Here is a 23621-nt window from a genome sequence, read left to right as displayed (position 1 = left end):
CTCCACAAACCTGCAGTTAATAAACATTTGAGAAAATTCTCATCTTTAAAACCTACAAAAATTCTAGTTTTCATAAATTAATGAATTCAATGTGTTAAAATAACAAGGCAAGAATTCAGTCATGTATAAAAACTTGATTAATTTTTGATGCATTCACAAAAATAATAGCATCCCTCTATAGAAACCCAACACTGACGATCCTATGCTCGGATGCTGGGAGGAGCACAGTTCACATTGATTGCAAGACCTGCCGAGCCTATAGGGGAAGTCATTATATGGCTGCATTGAATGTCCGTGCACTACATCCCACTGTCAATAAGAGGGAAATTCTCATTCCAACCATGAAATCTGCACTTTGCTGCTCTGGAAGACATTAGAAAGAAGCAAGGATAAGCTGTGCATGGACATTGTGTTACTTTTCCCAGCGCAGGGGGAGATGAGGGATTACAGACAGATTCAAGCATCAGGAAGTTCACTCCATACATCATTTTGTTGCTGTGAAGCTGAATGGACATTTATTATTGAGAAAGAGAATTTGCAAAGAAGAGTTCAGCACAGAATCTTGACGTCAAGCAGGGGATGTATACACCAGTGTATTTTTATGCATTACTGGATATAGTGGATTATTCAGTGCTGTACCAAGAAGCAAGGTTCACACAGGCTGCTTCTCCTTATTTTGGACCAGGTAAGACTTTTTCTTTGCAAAACTTATGTGGACATATGGTATATCATTAAGACTCTAGGATATCTCACTGCAAAAGAGATTTCAGCACCATGGACAGAGCATAGTCTATTCAGGGTAATGTACAGAACATTCAGCACCATGGACAGAGCATAGTCTATTAAGCACCATGGACAGAGCATAGTATATTCTGGGTAATGGACAGAACATTCAGCACCATGGACAGAGCATAGTCTATTTAGGGTAATGGACAGAGCATAGTCTATTCAGGGTAATGGACAGAACATTCAGCACCATGGACAGAGCATGGTCTATTCAGCACCATGGACAGAACATAGTCTATTCAGGGTAATGGACAGAGCATAGTCTATTGAGTGTAATGGACAGAGCATAGTCTATTCAGGGTAATGGGCAGAACATTCAGCACCATGGACAGAGCATAGTCTATTCAGCACCATGGACAGAGCATAGTCTTTTCAGGGTAATGGACAGAGCATAGTCTATTGAGTGTAATGGACAGAGCATAGTCTATTCAGGGTAATGGGCAGAACATTCAGCACCATGGACAGAGCATAGTCTATTCAGCACCATGGACAGAGCATAGTCTATTCAGGGTAATGGACAGAACATTCAGCACCATGGACAGAGCATAGTCTATTCAGCACCATGGACAGAGCATAGTCTATTGAGTGTAATGGACGGAGCATAGTCTATTCAGGGTAATGGACTGAACATTCAGCACCATGGATAGAGCATAGTCTATTGAGTGAATGGACAGAGCATAGTCTATTCAGCACCATGGACAGAGCATAGTCTATTCAGTGTAATGGGCAGAGCATTCAGCACCATGGATAGAGCATAGTCTATTGAGTGTAATGGACAGAGCATAGTCTATTCAGCACCATGGACAGAATAGACTATTCAGCGCCATGGACAGAGCATAGTCTATTCAGTGTAATGGACAGAGCATAGTGTATTCAGTGTAATGTTTACAGCATAGTCTACTGAGTGTAATGGACAGAGCATTCAGCACCATGGACAGAGCATAGTCTATTCAGTGTAATGGACAGAGCATCGTCTATTCAGCAGCGTGGACTGAGTATGGTCTATTCAGTATAATGGATAGAGCATAGTCTATTCAGCACCATGGACAGAGCATAGTCTATTGAGTGTAATGGACGGAGCATAGTCTATTCAGGGTAATGGACTGAACATTCAGCACCATGGATAGAGCATAGTCTATTGAGTGAATGGACAGAGCATAGTCTATTCAGCACCATGGACAGAGCATAGTCTATTCAGTGTAATGGGCAGAGCATTCAGCACCATGGATAGAGCATAGTCTATTGAGTGTAATGGACAGAGCATAGTCTATTCAGCACCATGGACAGAATAGACTATTCAGCGCCATGGACAGAGCATAGTCTATTCAGTGTAATGGACAGAGCATAGTGTATTCAGTGTAATGTTTACAGCATAGTCTACTGAGTGTAATGGAGAGAGCATTCAGCACCATGGACAGAGCATAGTCTATTCAGTGTAATGGACAGAGCATCGTCTATTCAGCAGCGTGGACTGAGTATGGTCTATTCAGTATAATGGATAGAGCATAGTCTATTCAGCACCATGGACAGAGCATAGCCCATTCAGTGAAATGAACAGAGCATAGTCTATTCAGTGAAATGGACAGAGCATAGTCTATTTAGTGTAATGGGCAGAGCATAGTCTATACAGTGTAGTGGACAGAGCATAGTCTAGTGTAATAGACAGAGCATAGTCTATTCAGTATAATGGATAGAGCATAGTCTATTCAGTATAATGGATAGAGCATAGTTTTTTCATTGTAATTGACAGAGCATAGTCTAGTGTAATAGACAGAGCATAGTCTATTCAGCTCCATGGACAGAGCATAGTCTATTCAGCTCCATGGACAGAGCATAGTCTATTCGGCATCATGGACAGAGCACAGTGTACTCAGTATGATGTACAAAGCATAGTCTATTCAGCACCATGGACAGACCATAGTGTATCTGGCACAATGGACAGAGAATAGTCTATTCAGCATCACGGACAGAGCACAGTGTAGTCAGTATGATGTACAGAGCATAGCCTATCTGGCACAATGGACAGAGCACAGTGTACTTAGCATCATGTACAGAGCATGGTCTATTCAGCACCATGTACAGAGCATAGTCTATTCAGCACCATGGAGAAAGCATAGTCTATTCAGCACTATGGACAGAACATTGTCTATGCAGCACTATGCACAGAGCATAGTCTATTCAGCACCATGGATAGAGCACAGTGTACTCAGCACCATAGACAGAGCATAGCCTATTCAACACCACAGGCAGATCATAGCTTATTTAGCACCATGGGCAGAGCACAGTGTACTCAGTATCACGTACAGAGCATAGTCTATTCAGTACCATGGAAAGAACATAGTCTACTCGGCACCATGGAAAGAGCACAGTATACTCAGCACCATGGACAGAGCACAGTATACTCAGCACCATAGACCGAGCATAGTCTATTCACCACCATGGACCGCAGGAGTTATAGTATATAATATAGTCAATCTAAATGTTTCCTTCCTCTAGATAGAACATTCCTATATCTGTCAGTAAGGTGGTAGAAGAAAGCTGAGACTCTGGGGTGCAGCACATGTTATAGTGTAATATATCAGAAATACCGATAGTAATGAAGCATTATGTGCGATATTAACTGGATTAACCCTTAAATGCTCACCTCCACAATTCACACATAATATGTTGTTTCTAATGTTTCTCAGAACAGGAGATATTTGAGATGAAGCCCAGATTTCCCAGACTTTTTGTTCCTGCGTCTATCAGTCTGAAGTGGCTGCATACAGGGCATAATAGATTATACTATAAGATTGCATAGTAAAGCTGTTAGTGTCTCTTTAAAAGGTTTCAAGAGGTGCTGGTCAGGTCAGGCGCAGTCCTCTCCTATGGCAGATGGTTCCATGTGAAGTAGATGCTCCATAGTGAAACTTTTCCCCCGGGTCACACTAGATCACAGGTTGCATACTGCAAACTATGGAGTATTTGGGGGACACACAACTTACCTGTCATTAAAAAAAAAACAAAAGAAGAAGAAGAAGCCACCAGGGGGCAGTCTTCACCCTACTTCCTATGACTTACCAGGCACACATGCTTCTAAGATTGTCAAATGAATTTTTGCATTGCTCAGTAGTACGATGTGAATATGATGTCTATGTGCTTTTTATTTCAACTGCATACACCACTCGCACCATGTGATACTTAAAGGGGTTTTCTGTTTTGGAAAAAACACATTCTGAGCATATTTAGAAAGGGATTCCTGGATCAGTACACTCATCTAGAAAGTGGTTGCAGAGAACGTCTCTTGCCCCAGAAGACCCTGAATTTCATACAGTTCATTTCAATGGAAACAGGGGCGGACATACCATTAGTGCAACCTTTGCAGCTGCACAAGAGCCAAAGAGGTAAGAGGGCCACTATCAGCTCCAAAACAAGTGGAACTGTGCATTTTTATTATTCCAATAATTGTTCTTGCACAAGGGCCATCTTCTGTCTATGTCCACCCTTGAATGGGCGCCCCTGCAGCAGATCTGAACTAGGCTCTCACTGGTGATCACTGCACCCAGTAATGGATGACTTTCCAAATTGGACAACCTTTTCCCCCCATCTGATTACACATTAGGATATGCAATCATTTAATGATCGATGGGGGCTTCTGAGACCCTACTGATCCTGCAAATGTAGGCAACTCTGTGCTAGTCTTGTATTGCATCCCCTTTTAATGTTATACTTGCACAATGGCACTCCTGGCCACCCACTGTGCCGAAAACTGCATCCTACTCTATTTACTTACATAGGGCTGTGCCGCAGTTCCCAGTACATTGGGTGACCAGCGCAACAATGTGCAGTAAAAGGGGGTAGCGCTCATTATTATTAGAATCTATGAGGCAGGGGCGGACATAGATATGGGCCCCTATGGAAGAACAGTATATGGACCTTTTGCAGTCCAATAGTTCTGTCTATGAATCATAGAATGTTAGAGTTGGAGGGGACTTCCAGGGACATCATGTCCAACCCCCTACTCAATGCAGGATTCACTAAACCATCTCAGACAGATGTCTGTCCAGCCTCTGAAGACTTCCATTGAAGGAGAACTCACCACCTCTCGTGGCCGCCTGTTCCACTCATTGATCATCCTAACTGTCATAAAGATTTTTCTAATATCTAATCTGCATCTTCTGCCTTTCAGTTTCATTCCATTGTGTCTCATGTTTCCATGTGCAAATGAGAATAAGGATGATCCTTTTACACTGTGACATCTCTTCAGAAATTTGTAGACAGCTATTAAGTCTCCTCTCAGTCTTCTCTTTTGCAAGCTAAACATTGCCAGATCCTTTAACCATTCCACATAGGACATAGTTTGCAGACCGGTCACCATCCTGGTAGATCTTCTCTGAACTTGCTCCAGTTTTTCAATGTCTTTTTTAAAATGTGGTGCCCAGAACTGGACTCAGTATTCCAGATGAGGTCTGACCAAGGAGTAGTAGAGAGGGATAATTACTTCACGTGATCTAGACTCTTTGCTTCTCTTAATACATCCCAGAACTGTGTTTGCCTTTTTTGCTGCTGCAATACACTGTTGACTCATGTGCAGTCTGTGATCTATTAGTATACCCAAGTCTTTTTCACACATGCTGTTCCTTAGTTCTATTCCTCTCATTCTGAAGTTGTAATTTTCATTTTTCTTGCCCAGCTGTAGAATCTTGCATTTCTCCCTGTTACATACTATTCTATTAGTCGCCGCCCATTGTTCAAGCTTATCTAGATCCTTCTGAATCCTTTCTCTGTCTTCTCTAGTGTTAGCCATCCCTCCTAGCTTTGCATCATCAGCAAATTTGATTAGTTTACCTTCAGTTCCTTTATCTAAATCATTCATAAAAATGTTGAATAACACTGGGGCCTGGACACCTCTTTGGCCCCTGGTTCCCAGAGAGTCGTCCAACCCCAGATCATAAAGTAATGGTATATCTTGGATTTTACCATAGCAAATACATTACAGGGATTTTTGCAAAAAAAAAGATTTTCAGTTCCCTTACAAACTTTTTTTTGCCATACAGGAAAAATATATAACTTTCTACCGTGTTAGCCAGTAGATAGAAAAATACTAAAATTTGAAAGTCCTCAGTGGTTAATACATTTTAGTGGCTAACTGAAAAGATGGTAACACATTGCAAGCTTACAAGACTACTCAGGTATTTTCATCAGGCATAGAATAAAACAAAATCTGAAGAGTCACATATTTATGCACAAGAGGACACAGGAATAATGTGATAGATAAGATAGTTCTGCTTCATGTCACTTGTCTCATCTAGTGCATTATTTCTGTGTCTTGTTGTGTATAAATATGTGACTTTTCAGATTTTGTGTTATTCTAAGCCTGCTGAAGAGACCTGAGTAGTCTCGAAAGCTTGCAATTTGTTACCATCTTTTCAGTTAGCCATTAAAAGGTATCAACCACTGAGGACTCTCAAATTTTAATATTATTCTGTCCCATTCCAATAATTCTGAATTCTTTACATCTCACCATTTGTCCTTGTGTCTTCGATAAATGACGTCTTCCTCTAACTTCTTCACACTTTAGACTCCCAAAGAACAAAGCCGCCTAGAAATGTGTGATGTGTTTAATCATCCCGAAGGAGACGATGTGCTGCGCTCTAATCCACCCAACGATGGATCCGTGATAAAAGAGGGCAATTTTATCTCTTGATGTATGGTGGTTTGCTTAATGTCATTTGCATTAGCGCAGCCAGCCGTCTACAAATACGTTTTTAGGTGCATCACACATACTCTAAATTATGGATGAATGGCACTGAGAAGCGCTGCCCAAAGGCGTCCTGTGACAGAAGACTCAAGAAGAGCTTCACTTCCACCATTAGTCAGTGTCATTAATGCCTCATTATGATGGGCTGAGATTAATTCTTAGAACGGGGGTACCAGGAAAGGTTTAACGCTGACGTTATTTACCGGTTTAACGATATGTGGAAATCTTTTCCCATCAATAACTCGTCTTATATGTTTCACTTTGTAATTGAGATTTAACAGGAAATTACATTGACTGCAATGAAGTATTGCCGGTGGGGATATCACGGCCTCACACTTACATTAGTGCCTCCGGCAGGGATATAGGGTCAGCAAGCAGAATCCCTTACACAGCAGAGCTGGGTGCCATGGTGTAGAGGCAGGAGATTCTTTATATACTATATTATCAGCGTGTTCTGCTCATATTCACAATCCCAGGGTCATATTATTCAGATCTTCAGCTGCCATAAATGCCATATTTCTAAATTTAACTCACCTGTCAGTACATTGCTAGAATATAATGACGCTGTTGTGTTTTATCCTTGGAGCCCAATTCCTTATGAAAATAGCCCTAAATCGTTTTTACCATGCAAAGATTTGTCAGCAATAGCCTGAGCCCAGGAGCTTACAATCTATGTGGTGCACATGAGAATATATGTACATAGTCCGTAAGGGAGATGGAGGGGTGGAATATTATTGAGGAGGGGGGGTCAGGTTGAGGGGGGGGGGCAGATGAAAGGGGAAAGTTTAGTATGTCTATATCAGGGGAAGCAAATAAAAAAGCTCCGGAGAGATTTATGATGGCAGGAACTAGGGTTCAGGACTGTGGATAACTGTGCATTCAGATGTAATATGCCTGTGTCCTTTCTATCTATCTATCTATCTATCTATCTATTTATCTATCCTTCTACTATCTATCTATCCTTCTACTACTATCATTCTTTCTATCTATCTATCTCTATCTATCCTTCTACTATCTATCTATCCTTCTACTACTATCATTCTATCTATCTATCCATTCATCCATCCATCTATCTATCCATCCATCTATCTATTCATTCATCCATCTATCTATCTATCTATCTATCTATCATCTATCTATCTATCCTTCTATCTATCCATCTATCTATCCATCTATCTATCGATCCATCTATCTATTCATCCATGCATCTATCTATTCATCTATCTATCTATCTATCTATCTATCTATCCTTCTATCTATCAATCTATCTATCGATCTATCTATCTATGTACCTATCTATCCATCTATCTATCTATCCTTCTATCTATCCATCTATCTATGCAAAGCGCATTCAGATGTAATATGCCTGTGTCCTTGTTATCTATCTATCTATCTCTATCTATCCTTCAACTATCTATCTATCCTTCTACTACTATCATTCTGTCTATCTATCCATCCATCCATCTATCTATCCATCCATCTATCTATCTATTCATTCATCCATCTATCTATCTATCTATCTATCTATCTTTCTATCTATCCATCTATCTATCCTTTTATCTATCCATGTATCTATCTATCCATTTATCTATCGATCCATCTATCTATTCATCCATCTATCTATCTATATATCTATCTATCTATCTATCTATTTATCCATCTATCTATCTATCCATCTATCTATCCTTCTATCTATCTATCTATCTATCCATCTATCTATCGATCCATCTATCTATCTATTCATCCATCTATCTATTCATCCATATACAGTCATAGGAAAAAGTTTGGGCACCCCTATTAATCTTAAGCTTAATGTTTTATAAAAATTGGTGTTTTTGCAACAGCTATTTCAGTTTGATATATGTAATAACTGTTGGACACAGTAATGTTTCTGCCTTGAAATGAGGTTTATTGTGCTAACAGAAAATGTGCAATCTGCATTCAAACAAAATTTGACCTGTGCATAAGTATGGGCACCCTTATCATTTTCTTGTTTTAAATACTCCTGCCTACTTTTTACTGACTTACTAAAGCACTTTTTTTGGTTTTGTAACCTTATTGAGCTTTGAACTTTATAGCCAGGTGTATGCAATCATGAGAAAAGCTACTTAAAGTGGCCACTTGCAAGTTGTTCTCCTGTTTGAATCTCCTCTGAAGAGTGGCATCATGGGCTCCTCAAAACAACTGTCAAATGATCTGAAAACAAAGATTATTCAACATAGTCGTTCAGGGGAAGGATACAAAAAGCTGTCTCAGAGATTTAACCTGTCAGTTTCCACTGTGAGGAACATAGTAAGGAAATGGAAGAACATAGGGACAGTTCTTGTTAAGGCCAGAAGTGTCAGGACAAGAAAAACATCAGAAAGGCAGAGAAGAAGAATGGTGAGATCAGTCAAGGACAATCCTCAGACCACCTCCAGAGAGCTGCAGCATCAACTTGCTGCAGATGGTGTCACTGTGCATCGGTCAACTATACAACGCACTTTGCACAAGGAGAAGCTGTATGGGAGAGTGATGCGAAAGAAGCCGTTTCTGCAAGTACGCACAAACAGAGTCGGCTGAGGTATGCAAAAGCACATTTGAAGAAGCCTATTTCTTTTTGGAAGAAGGTCCTGTGGACTGATGAAACCAAGATTGAGTTGTTTGGTCATACAAAAAGGCGTTATGCATGGTGGCAAAAAAACACAGCATTCCAAGAAAAACACTTGCCACCCACAGTAAAATTTGGTGGAGGTTCCATCATGCTTTGGGGCTGTGTGGTCAATGCCGGCACTGGGAATCTTGTTAAAGTTGAGGGATGCATGGATTCCACTCAGTATCAGCAGATTCTTGGCAATAGTGTTCAAGAATCAGTGATAAAGTTGAAGTTACTCAGTGGATGGATCCTTCAGCAAGACAATGATCCAAAACACCGCTCCAAATCTACTCAGGCATTCATGCAGAGGAACAATTACAATGTTCTGGAATGGCCATCCCAGTCCCCAGACCTGAATATCATTGAACATCTGTGGGATCATTTGAAGAGGGCTGTCCATGCTCGGCGACCATCAAACTTAACTGAACTGGAATTGTTTTGTAAAGAGGAATGGTCAAAAATACCTTCATCCAGGATCCAGGAACTCATTAAAAGCTACAGGAAGCGACTAGAGGCTGTTATTTTTGCAAAAGGAGGATCTACTAAATATTAATGTCACTTTTCTGGTGAGGTGCCCATACTTATGCACCTGTCAAATTTTGTTTGAATGCAGATTGCACATTTTCTGTTAGTACAATAAACCTCATTTCAAGGCAGAAACATTACTGTATCCAACAGTTATTACATATATCAAACTGAAATAGCTGTTGCAAAAACACCAATTTTTATAAAACATTAAGCTTAAGATTAATAGGGGTGCCCAAACTTTTTCATATGACTGTATCTATCTATCTATCTATCTATCTATCTATCTATCTATCTATCTATCTATCTATCTATCTATGTACCTATCTATCCATCTATCTATCTATCTATCCATCTATCTATCCATGTATCTATCATTCTCTCTATCCATCTATCTATCCTTCTATCTATCCATCTATCTATCTATCTATCCTTCTATCTATCGATCCATCTATCTATCTATTCATCCATCCATCTATCTATTCATCCATCTATCTATTCATCCATCGATCTATCTATCTATCTATCTATCTATCTATCTATGTACCTATCTATCCATCTATCTATCTATCTATCCATCTATCTATCCTTCTATCTATCCATCTATCTATCTATGTACCTATCTATCTATCTATCAATCTCTATCTATCCTTCTACTATCTATCTATCCTTCTACTACTATCATTCTATCTATCTATCATCCATCCATCTATCAATCCATCCATCTCTCTATTCATTCATTCATCCATCTATCTATCTATCTATCTATCCATCTATCTATCCTTCTATCTATCCATGTATCTATCGATCCATCTATCTATTCATCCATCCATCTATCTATGTACCTATCTATCCATCTATCTATCTATCCTTCTATCTATCCATATATCTATCTATCTATCTATCTATCTATCTATCTATCTATCTATCTATCTATGCAAAGTGAATGAACAAAAGAGAAATCTAAATCAAATCAATATTTGTTGACCGTCTCTTACCTTGAAAACAGCATCACTTCTTCTAGGAACACTTACGCAGAATCAAGGATTTTGTAGGATTATAGTCAGGTGTATGAGTAACCAATTATACCGAATAGGTGATACTGATCATCATTTTCATATGTAGGTGTAAGCACGGTCATTAACTGAAACAGAAACTGCTGTGTAGGAGGCTTAAAACTGGGTGAGGAACAGACAAACTCAGCTACTAAGGTGAGGTTGTAGAAGACATGTCATAGGTCATACACCATGACAAGACTGAGCACAGCAAGAACAAGACGCAAGGATTTCAATGCAGATTTAGATTTAAAGATGTGCTATGCAAGGATTTTTGAAGACGCACCAAGAAATGGGCAATGTTGAGAACTGTAGACGCAGTGATCAGCAAGGAAAACTTAGTGCAGCAGATGAAAGACACATCATGCTTATTTCCCCTTGAGATCGGAAGATGTCCAGCCGTGCCAACAGCTCAGAGCCGGCACAACCCAGTAGGGCCCAGTTACACCCATCTACTGTATGGAGAAGTCTGGCCAGAAATGGTCTTCATGGCGCAATTGGTGCCAAAAAGCCATAGCTTCAACATGGAACCAAGGTGCTTAAAGTATGCTTGAAAACATAGGAACTGGGGAGCAAAAAAATGTCACCCGGTGCTCTGGACTCATGAGACAAAATTTGAAATATTTGTCTGTAACAGGGAACAGTTTGTTCATTGAAGTGCTGAAGAGCAGTACAATAATGAGGGTCTGTAGGCAGCAGTAAAGCTTGGTGGAGGTCCTGCAAGTTTGGGTCTGCAGTTCACCAAATAGAGTGAAGGATTTGATTAGTCCTCAATGCTGAGAAATACAGGCAGATCCTTGTCCATCATGTAACACCAACAGGGCAACAGGTAGGCGTCTGATTGGCTCCAAATTTATTCTGCAGCAGAACAAACACCCCAAACATACAGCCACTGTCATTAAAGGGAATCTGTCAGTAGGATGAACCCTCCTAAGCCGTCTAAATAATCATGTAGGTCATAGAAATCTGAATAACACAATACCTTGATATCTGCAATCCCATGTTTTATTCCAGAGAAATCCACATTTTTCTTAACACGTAAGTGAACTGTTAAGATCTATGGGCCGGACATAAATCTCCCTGAGAATCTGTCTCCAGAGATTATTTTAAATAAAAGGGGGAGTTACCAGTGTGAGACATGAAGATCAGAAGAGCAGACTGTTTGTCATTATAAGTCTCATACTGGTAACACACACTTTCATTTTCAACTTTCTATGACCTGCATGCCCTAGGAGGGTTGCTCCTACTGACAGATTCCCTATACGAACTATCTTTAGGATAAAGAAAAACAAGGAGACGTGGAAGTGATGAAACGGCTCGACAGAGCCCTGGTCTTAACATCATAGAGTCTATGTAGGATTACATGAAGAGATAGAAGGATTTGCACAAACCTACATCCACAGAAGATCTGTGGTCAGTTCTCCAAGACGCTTGGAACAACCACCTGCCGAGTTCCTTCAAAAACTGTGTGCATGTGACAAGTACCGAGAAGAACTGATGCTGTTTTGAAGACAAAGGACGATATCAAAATATTGATTTGATGTTGATCTATCTTTATCTAATCTATTACCAATTTCAATATCTGATCTATCACCGATCACCAATATCTTACACTTGCTTATAGCACGAGTAGATTTGCTTTTATGACAAGCAAATATGCACCAAATTTATCAAGAGACCTATATCTCTTTATAAAGGCTCGCTCACATTGGCGAGTAGCATCCGATGATTCTCTAATGTGAGAGAATTGGATGGCATAAGCAAATGACCCTCAGCTAAAACTCTGCTGCGATCGTGAGTCACGTTTCATTCTACTGTGATCAGATCCTCTCACAAGAGAGAATCGCAACACAGGTGTGGAGGAGACAGAGAAAGTAATTTCTCCCTCTCCTCCATTGCCGGCGTCCACGGTAATCTCGGATTACATCAGAGTGCAGTCTGTTTTTTCCCACGCACCCGTAGACTTGTATTGGTGCGTGCGATCCAATTCTCGGATGCACTTGCAGCGTGCTGCAATTGTTTTCTCCTGCTGAATTGGCATAGGAAAATAATCGCTGATCTGCACTGCCCCATAGTAAAACATTGGGCCAAGTGCTATCCAAAAAAGCATCACATGGTGGTGGTCATGTTGTGACGATATTTGTTCCTTGTATGTGGTATTATTCGGTCACTAAGTGGTGGTAATACATGGTCTGGTCATGGTGTGGCGGTATTTGTCCCTTGTATGTGGTATTATTCGCTCACCATGTGGTTGTAATATGTGATCTGGTCACGGTGTGGTGGTACTTGTCCCTTGTATGTGGTATTATTCAGTCACTAAGTGGTGGTAATATGTGGTCTGGTCATGGTGTGGCAGTATTTGTCCCTTGTATGTGGTATTATTCGGTCACTATGTGGTTGTAATATGTGATCTGGTCACGGTGTGGTGATACTTGTCCCTTGTTTGTGGTATTATTTGGTCACTGTGTGGTGGTAATATGTGATCTGGTCATGGTGTGACGGTATTTTTCCCTTGTATGTGGTATTATTTGTCATTTTAAAAAAAGTATGTGACACATTAATAAATAAAAATATACCTAAAAAGTGCATTTGATATTTTAACAAATGTTTAATAGGTTAGAGTAGAGTAGGGCCCGGTCAAAACAGTCTACCTTGTCGTGGTGGCGGCTTAAAAAATCTTTTGGCCAAAACAAAACCTGATGGCTATGTGTGTAATCTGGTGTACGATGTGAACTGTTAATGTGTGATTGGTGAGGACGTGGTGCAGAGGTGGAGTTTTTCCAAGATTGGGCTTTTGGACTGTGGACGGTTTCAAGGGGAAGAGGCAGAGCTGGGATGGAGCCTCTGTGGAGTCTCAAGGGGGGCCCAAAAATGTTGCCTGTTTGGGGCCTTGAATTTCCTGGTGGCAGCCCTGCTCATAAGACCCCTAAAGTGATGGCTGTAGGCAGCTGGACTTTTAGATCCTTAATTTTCATATAAGTTTTATTAATTTCCCCATGTATGTTACTTGCTCTGTATAGATGGGATTTAATAGATCTGTTTTTGGATTTGAACTACGCAAAGAAAATTAAAGCGAACATGGAGATAGTATAAAAGCCCAATGCAGATGTGTGTGTTTGGTTGGGGTACATGAGTATAATTTTGCTTTTACAACGTGCATTTATAGAAATGTATAGAAAAAAATCCATATAACAGTAGATTCATGGGAGTAATGGACCAATTGTTACAGGTGTGTCAGATGTGACAGACAGTCGCCCTGCAGTTGGTTGCAGAAGATCTCTTCGTTTGGCATTACAGACACCTTCTTAGCTGCTTCACTCTAGGACTCAGCAGCTACCTGCTTCCTGCTAATTGACACCCTGGCCTGGCTGTTTAAATAGTTTCACTTTGCAGCAGGAAGGTGCTGGTGATACTCACATGTTTCTTTGTGAATGCTTGGAGCTCTCAGGCTGCTATCTTCTTCTGTGGTGCTAGGAGGACGCTTGGAGTTATCTCTCTAAAGTCGGCTAAAGTTAAGCTACTTTCCCTCATGTTTGTCTCCCTTGTTATCTTTAGTTGTTAGTGGGGATCGACTAGTGTTCATCCACCCTTCCCTATCCAGAGCCAAGCGCTAGGCAAATACAGGGTTTAAGTTCACATGCGGCGATTGGTGAGGAACCAATATAGGGACATTAATGGAGATAGGGTGATATCAGATCAGACTAGGAGGTCTCCACTTCCTCCTTTCAATAGAGTCTGGGCTCCCTTTCCCCCTTCCCTTTGGTGCTGCACTTAGTCTTTCACACACCTTGCGTGAAATTATTATCGGCCGTGCAAATTTAGAAAAAAAAATCTGACACTTGGGTTTAATTGTGTGGGTTTTTTTTTTCAGGCGTGTTTTTTTTTTCCTTTCTTTTTTTTGGGGGTTCAGTTGCAGAGCTCGCAGAGCGGCTGCACAGGCTGTCTCTGGAGGTGAATGACCTCCACTGTGAGGTTCAGCAACAGCATCAGCGGCTACAGGTCGCTAATGTGGAGGTCTCTGCAAGTAGGCCTATCCAGCCTGAACCCAAGATTGCCCTCCCAGACAGGTTTTCAGGAGGTAGGGACAAGTTTTTTGTATTCAAGGAGGCTTGAAAACTGTATTTTAAACTTCGTCCTTACTCCTCCGGAAATGAGGACGAACGAGTAGGAATTGTGATCTCTCTACTGCAGGGAGATCCTCAGTCCTGGACGTTTTCTTTAGCGCAGGATTCGGTTTGTCTCCAGTCTGTAGAGGGGTTTTTCAGGGCCCTGGCCCTCATCTATGATGGCCCTGACCGGGTCGCCTTGGCTGAGTCTAGGCTACATCGCCTTCAGCAGGGGAATGGGTCAGTGGAGACGTACAGCTCTGAATTCCGATGGGCAACGGATTCTAAATGGAATGACTCAGACCTTAGATGCCAAGTTTGTGAGTCTTTCTGAAAGATTGAAAGATGCCTTGCCAGTATACGAAATCCCTCAGTTCTTGGAGGCTGCCATGTCATTGGCCATACGTTTTGATAGACGTCTTTGGGATAGACCGGTGAGACCACCTTCTCCGGCGCCTTCTTGTCGGGATTGTGTACCTCTGCCGGGGGAGCAGTCTGGAGATGAACCAGCACTGAGGGAGGTGGAGGAACCCATGCAGTTAGTGGGTGCCTTTACATTATACATTTCCCTGGAGATTCGCAAGAAAAAAAGGCGTATGGTTTTTTTTTGTGGGAAAAAGGGACATTTTATTGGAACCTGTCCTTCAATTCCTAAACAAAAGGAGACTCGATTAACTCTTGGTAGTCTGGAGTTGGATAAGCAAGGGGTGCATTTGTCATCTACCTGCAGTTCCCGGTTTGTCCTGACAGCAGAGGAGGTGCTGGAGAGCATAACCGAGAAAATTTCTGTGTTTGCTGACGGTAGAGCCAGAGTCAGCATGATTGATGCTGAGTTTGTGAAAACTCATGGTCTTGCTTGCTGTACTTTAGCTAAGCCTATTTCCATATTCGCCATTGACTCGGCGCCACTAGCACAGAAAGCATTTACTCAGATTGTACATAATGTAAAACTGATGGTCGTATCGGTTCATTGTGAAATAATCCCTAGCTATGTCCTGGACAGTCTTCCCACCCTATTGTTTTGGGTCTTCCCTGGCTGGTGAAACATAATCCGTTGGTAGATTGGCAAACTGGGGAGATTATTGAATGGGGAGATTACTGGCATGAGAACTGTTTAGATATTTTCCTTGGTACAATCTCTACGGAATTATTACCTGCACTTCCAAATGCCAAAACACTTGCTCACTTGTTCATAAATGAGACCGTGAAGCTTCATGGGGTTCCCATCGATGTTTGTTTCCAAGTTCTGGAAGGCATTCTGTTCTCGATTGGGGGTGCAGCTGTCCTTTTCCTCTGTCTTCCACCCTCAGTCGAACGGATAGACCGAGCGCGTCAATCAGAATTTGGAGACCTACCTCAGGTGTTTCGTCTCTGAAAATTAGGAGGATTGGGCATCCTACTTACCGCTTTCAGAATTTGCAATTAATAATCATCGTCAAGAATCCACTGGCAGGTCACCGTTCTTTGGTGCATACGGATACCATCCACAGTTTGGTACCTTTATGGGGGAGGAGCTTCGGGAGTTCCTGAGGAGGAATGTTTTGCTTTGTCACTCTCCTAGGTGTGGCAGGGGGTTCTGAGTTATTTAAAGATCATGGCAGACAGGTATAAAAGTATAGCTGACATAAAACGCGTGCCAGGTCCGGACCTGAATGTGAATGCCTTTGTGTGGTTGTCTACCAGGAATATACGATTGAAAGTTCCTTCTTGGAAGTTAGGACTTAGGTTTATTGGTCCCTATAAAATAACAGCCGTCATTAACCCAGCAGCGTTTCGTATTGAGCTTCCTCAGGCCCTTAAGGTCCACATTGTTTTCCACAGGTCCTTACTCAAGAAGTATGTGGAACCTCTTGATCCCTCACCTCTGGTTGATGGTAATCTGGAATTTCAGATTTCAAGGATTGTAGATTCTTGTCTCCAACATCATTCCCTAAAATACTTGGTGCACTGGAAAGGTTATGTCCAGAGGAGAGGATGTGGGTTTCAGCATCAGAGGTGAATGCGCCCATATTGGCATGTTCATTTCATACCTCTTATCCTTAGAAATCCAGTCCTGAGTGTCCGGAGGCCACTCGTAGAGCGGGGAGTACTGTCATGGGTGTGTCAGACGTGACAGACAGTCGCCCTGCAGTTGGTTGAAGAAGATTTATTTTTTTCGTTTGGCTTTACAGACACCTTCTTAGCTGTTTCACTCTAGGACCCAGCGGCTACCTCCTTCCTGCTAATTGACGCCCTGGCCTGGGTGTTTAAATAGTTTCACTTTACAGCAGGAAGGTGCCGGTGATACTCACATGTTTCCTTGTGAATGCTTGGAGCTCTCAGACTGCTATCTTCCTCTGTGATGTTAGGAGGACGCTTGGAGTTATCTCTCTGAAGTTGGCTAAAGTTAAGCTACTTTCCCCATGTTTGTCTTCCTTGTTGTCTTTAGTCGTTAGTAGGGATCGACTAGTGTTCATCCCCCCTTCCCTATCCAGGGCCAAGCGCTAGGCAAATACAGGGTTTAGGTTCGCGTGTGGCGATTAGTGAGGAACCAATATAGGAACGTTAGTGGAGACAGGGTGATATCAGATCAGCCTAGGAGGTCTCCACTTCCCCCTTTCTCTAGATTCTGGGCTCCCTTTTCCCCTTCCCTTTTGTGTTGCACTTAGTCTTTTACACACCTTGTGTGACACCAATGTACAGAGGTGGCGATCGAGGCATACCTCATGTTCAATGATGTCACTGAACTTAATCCCTAACCATTGTGTGAGCCTAGAGGTATGATATTATAAAAAGACAGAAAAGAAGAAAAAAGTTGAAAAAAATATATATAACTTTCTTTTTTCAAACAGTATCACATTTAAGTGTGAGATCCCTTTATGTAGAGCTGCAAGTGGAAGGTTTCATAAAACTGCCGTTATCTACAGTCCTCAGAATTGGATGCTGCAGTGTTATTTAAACTAAAAGGTTGGATTTTAAGGGCTCTCATCTTGTGAAAATAGCTTTAGATTACTCAGCCAAAAGATTAAATTACTAAAGACTTTTTTGATTGAAAAAAAGTGTTCTTTAGAGATAATAGAGTTGCGAAAGGGGTCACAGTGTGTTAGAAGCATAAACAAACTTCTGAGGGTAAATTTCCACTGCAAAAATACGGAGGAGTGTTGTTGTTGTTGCAAAAAAATCATTCTTTTTGGATATTGTAAAAATCTTACCATGCGGACTCAGTACTGAAGAAAAATCATATTAGGACACGTTCCTTCCTATAGATTAAGGTATGTCCAAATGTCTTAGATTAAAACGAATGTGCATTTTTCAAATGGATCTTGTTATGATAGTGTAGCAACTCCTTTGGTAAAAATAGGTAACACACTAAAAACTGCAACTGACCCTGCCAGTTCCTGTACAGACTAGAGTCCCTAGTGGTTCCTGCATGAGCTGATATAGTCCTAACCACAAACTAGAAGATGGCAGCTTGGACCTATGCTGCTTGAAAGGCGCTTCATGTTCCTCCTAAAGAACCGGAGGGCAGAGCAGAGTGCAAATTACCTACAGAAGGGAAAGTGTGCTGATATGGAAAGAGATCACAGAGTGAGTAAAATAAACCATTAAATACAAAATAAAGTATAATGTATGTAAAGTTAGGTAATATGCCACCTACTTCCTAAAAAGAAAGGTGCAGAGTACAAAGAGATAAACCCTAGCTAGTCTTTCACTGGCTTTAAACTACAGCAGAATGGCTGGACACCCAAATGAGACTATCATAAGCAGAAAATACCAGCAGGGTGGAAGTATATAAAGCTGCACCCGAAAGGTAATAGGGCAGACAAATGAGTAAATGAAAACACCTGTTATCCTAAAAAGACTGAAGCAAGGATAACAGAAACTAAACACCCAGAGAAAAGGTGTATCTGCTGTGATTCAACCACAAAGCACAGGCTGAAGGATTCAAACCCAGATGGATGAAAGATGTCTTATGCACCAGAAATTCACATGAGGATTATCCCTAATGTTATTTGCATGGTGCACATTTTATGAGCATTTTTTTGCTTTGCTTGTGAATACGATATTGAATATCCCATTAAAAAGGTTGTCCGGTCTTAAACTACAAGTCTGCAGTCACTCTATATGACTACAGACTAGTAAATCCTCACATTGTGCTCACTGTGAGGATTCTTCAGTGCCGGCACCAGAAGGTCCAGTTGCCACAAGTATGCGTTATGTATACTCCCAGCCGCATTCCAACTAGACGGTTTCCAGCCTCACTCGACACTCTTGCATTGCGCGAGGCTGCGCCCATCTAGACTTAATACGTAACTTACGTATCACATGATCGCCACCCCCAGCACCGGAGGATCCTCACAGCGCGCAGACTTGTAATTTAAGACCGGACAATCCCTTTAACTTGCAATTCATGCGGAATGTCAAAGGATTTAAAGGGGTTGCCTCAAGTTCTTATGTTTAGGATCATATCGTTCCCCAGCTTCCCACCTTCCTGCTTGCCAGGGGGCAGTGCGCTCTTTAAGATTTACAGTTTGGGCTGGCAGCATGGCGGTGCTTTACTATACTGCTAACAGAAGCAGTTCTGCTTCTGCAACTTTGGAAAAGTGCAGGCATTCTGAAGCTGGTTAGATCCAGCGATCTAGACAGGTTCAGAGCAGCACGTTTCTTACCAAGGAAACCAGCCACCTCTTATAGCAGTGGCCGGTAACTTTGGCAATGAACAGTGCACTATAGAATAAAAAATTCATCCGCTCTCGAGAATAAGCGGAAGATTGTAAAGTTGCTTGTTTTTACATACACTTTGCAATTTTACCCATTTAATAAGATTAGACAACTCCTTTAATGAAGGTCTACATGCAGAATTCTGCATGTGTGAACTTGATCTCATGGAAACTTCTCACATGGAGGTACCATATGGCAGATCATGGAGTGCCAACGGTTCTGTTAAAGCAGGCCCATAATCACTATAAGGCTATGTTCACACGTTCAGTATTTGGTCAGTATTTTACATCTGTATTTGTAAGCTAAAATCAGGAGTGGCTGATAAATGCAGAAGTGGTGACGTGTTTCTATTATACTTTTCCTCTGATTGTTCCACTCCTGGTTTTGGCTTACAAATACTGATGTAAAATACTGACCGAATACTGAACGTGTGAACATGGCCTAAGCAACACATTGGCTATGTGCATATGGCTTTGCCACCTGCATGAAGAATTTGCAGAAGGAAGAGAAAAAAAAAAAAGATTCCTTACTGTTATTTTTGAATGTAATGGATTTATATTGAATTACTCAACACATATTTAGTCTATGTTTTTTACAGAATTGACTTTTCTGTTGAAGCACTCGCCTTAGTGGTCAGCCAAGGAGTCAGATCCCTGCAGGGTAAAACATTGTACTGTAGCCAATTTCTGACTTTTTGTGATGTTGTCTGGAAGCGTAAGACTCAAATGTATTTCTTTAGGTTAGAAAAAGCTGGGAATCAGATGGTGCCAAGTCAGGGCCGGGGGCAGGAGGCTAGAAAGTTTCCCAGTTCAAACTTTCAAAAGTTATTCACAATATTATCAGTATCAGCATACAATATAACATAGGACAGCAATTTATTAGTAAATTCTTAACACCACTCATGTATGAGGATACATGAAATTACAATAATCTCTAGGAAGATATTAGAATTTGTATAACATAGTCTTTGTCTTCCATTTTAAAAGTACAAAACTCTATTAGATTATATTAAAATTCCAAAATAATCACCATGAATATGAAAGGAACCACAAATAATTAATCACATCCAAGGACTATGAGGATATATATGTTTATATATGTGAACTGACCCTACTAACACCCTATTTCTGATCGCTACCTTACCGCGGAGGTTGGCAACCTTGTTGTAGATGTAAGTAGCACATCGTCTCTCCCTAACCTGATATCTTAAATAACCAGTGGTGTAACTAGAGTACGATAGGCCCTGGTGCAAAATTTGGACCTGGGGCCCGACCTGCATGCTAGTCAGATATATGGGCCCTTGTAGTGTTCTAGATCCTATAAAAACATATGTGCTAACCCCCATGTAATAATGCCCCCTGTCCGGCTTCTTCTTGTAATAATCTCCACCATCCTGGCCCCTTTTAGCAATAATGTCCCCCATCCTGGCCCCTTTCTGGTATAATGTTCCCTCATCCTGAATCCCTTCCTATGATAATGTCCCCATCCTGGCCCCTTCCAGTAATCATGTCCCCCATCTTGGGCCCCTTCCTGGTAAAATGTCTTCCATGCTGAGCCCTTTCCTATGATAATGTGCCCATCCTGGCCCCTTCCAGTAATAATGTCCCCATCTTAGGCCCCTTCCTGGTATAATGTCTTCCATGCTGAGCCCTTTCCTTTGATAATGTCCCCATCCTGGCCTCTTCCAGTAATAATGTCCATCATCCTGGCCCCTTCCTGGTATATTGTCCCCCAAACCTGGCGCCTTCCAGTAATAATGTCTCCCTGTCCTTGACCCCTTCCTGGTATAATATCCAGCTATTATCTACCAAAATGCAATATAAAAGTGAAAAAAAAAAATTTATCCAAATGCACATGTGTCCGTTCATTGCCATTAGTCCACAAATGACGACTCAACGGGTTTCCCCTCTGAGTACAGGATCATCAGGAGGTCATTATTGCAACAAAATTTGATACAGTTTACCTAGACACCATGATAGCAGTGTCTGTACCAAGTCTGGACTATATCATATTTTGGTGCAATAATGGCTTCCTGATGAACTTGTACTCAGAGAGGAAACGCGTTGAGTCGTCATTTGTGGACTGATGACAATGAACGGACAAATACGTAATTTGGATAAGTTTAATTATTCTTTTTTCACATTTATATTGATAATAATCTTATATCTGGGGACTTAGTGCAATATATTCAGCTGACATATATTTCCCTTGCCACCTTTAGGGAAATAGAGGATATCAGTTTAGGGAGAAACACGATGGCCAAGCAGGGTCGCCACTTACGTCTACAACGAGGGTGCCAACCTCCACGGTTAGGTACCGATCAGAAAAAGGGTATTATTAGGGTTAGCTGACATGTACAGTATTTATACAAATATATAATAATAAATATATACACACAGTGGGGAAAATAAGGTTTTGACACACTGCCGATTATTCCCACCTACAAAGAATGGAGAGGTCTGTAATTTTTATCGTGGGTACTATGAGAAACAGAATCACATTGTAAGGTTTTCTTATAATTAATTTGTATTTTATTGTATGAAATAAGCATTTGATACAATAGAAAAACCGAACTTAATAATTGGTACAGAAACCTTTGTTTGCAATTACAGAGGTCAGACGTTTCCTGTAGTTCTTGGCTAAGTTTGTACACACTGCAGCAGGGATTTTGGCCCACTCCTCCATACAGATTTTCTCCAGATCTTTCAGGTTTAGGGCTGTTGCAGGCCAACATTCAGTTTCAGCTCCCTCCAAAGATTTTCTATTGGGTTCAGGTCTGGAGACTGACTAGGCCTCTCCAGGAAATGCTTCTTATGGAGCCACTCCTTATTTGACCTGGCTGTGTGTTTCGGGTCATTGTTGTGCTGGAAGACCCAGCCATGACCCATCTCCAAAGCTCTTACTGAGGGAAGGAGGTTGTTGGCCAAAATCTCGCGATACATGACCCCATCCATCCTCCCTTCAATATGGTGCAGTCATCCTGTCCCCACCATGCTTCATGGTTGGGATGGTGTTTTTTGGGGTTGTACTCATCCTTCTTCCTCCAAACACAGCGAGTGGAGTTGATACCAAAAAGTTCTATTTTGGTCTCATCTGACCACATGACTTTCTCCCATGTCTCCTCTGGATCATCCAGATGGTCATTGGTGAACTTCAAACGGGCCTGGACATGTGCATGTGTGAGCAGGGGGACCTTTTGTGCCCTGCAGGATTTGAATCAATGAGGGCTTAGTGTGTTACTAACAGTAATGTGTGAGACTGTGGTCCCAGCTCTCTTCAGGTCATTGACCAGGTCCTCCCGTGTAGTTCTGGGCTGATTCCTGACCTTTCCCAGGATCATCCTTACCTCACGAGGCAAGATCCTGCATGGGACCCCAGACCAAGGAAGATTGACAGTCATTTTGTGTTTCTTCCATTTTCTAATAATTGGGCCAACAGTTGTTGCCTTCTCACCAAGCTGCTTGCCTATTGTCCCGAAGCCCATCCCAGCCTTGTGCAGGTCTACAATTTTGTCTCTGGTGTTCTTAGACAGCTCTTTGGTCTTGGCCATGGTTGAGAGGTTGGAGTGTGATTGAGTGTGTGCACAGGTGTTTTTTATACAAGTAACTAGAACAGGTGCAATTAATGCAGGTAATGAGTGCCGAGTAGGAGGGCTCCTTAAAGAAAAACTAACAGGTCTGTGAGAGCCTGAATTCTTGCTGGTTGGTAGCTGATCAAATACTTATTTCATGCAATAATATGCAATTTTATTATTTAAAAATCATACAATGTGATTTTATGTTTTTTATTTTTAGATTCTGTCTCTCACAGGTGAAGTGTACCTATGATAAAAAGTACAGACCTCTCCATTCTTTGTAGGTGGAAAAACTTGCAAAATCGGCAGTGTATCAAATACGTATTTTCCCCACTGTATATGCAATATATACTAATAGTCCTTGGATGTACTTAATTATTTGTGGTCACTTTTATATTCATGTATTTATGGTGTTTGTTTTGGACACATAATATGTTATAAGACCACTTATGTATGAGTAGCAGTGCCATTACATTAGGACTGTATACAACTGCAAGCT

The 23621-nt window shown here is 41.3% G+C and overlaps 1 protein-coding gene across 1 annotated transcript in view; it reads left to right on the top strand.

The window, feature by feature from the left end:
- The first annotated feature begins 241 nt into the window (after nt 1–241).
- LOC141162244 (QRFP-like peptide receptor) overlaps nt 242–23621 on the top strand; it is a 40575-nt gene continuing 17195 nt past the window's right edge. The window contains exon 1 of the mRNA XM_073648141.1: nt 242–685. The gene's annotated coding sequence lies outside the window, so the exon portion shown is untranslated. The remainder of the gene's footprint in view (nt 686–23621) is intronic.

Source organism: Phyllobates terribilis, unplaced genomic scaffold (assembly GCF_046119375.1).
Source record: "Phyllobates terribilis strain yellow unplaced genomic scaffold, ASM4611937v1 Scaffold_9__5_contigs__length_417890890, whole genome shotgun sequence".
NCBI classification, from domain to species: domain Eukaryota; kingdom Metazoa; phylum Chordata; class Amphibia; order Anura; family Dendrobatidae; genus Phyllobates; species Phyllobates terribilis.
The sequence above is the reverse complement of the archived record's forward strand: the minus strand, read 5'-3'. Positions and strand labels throughout refer to the sequence as shown.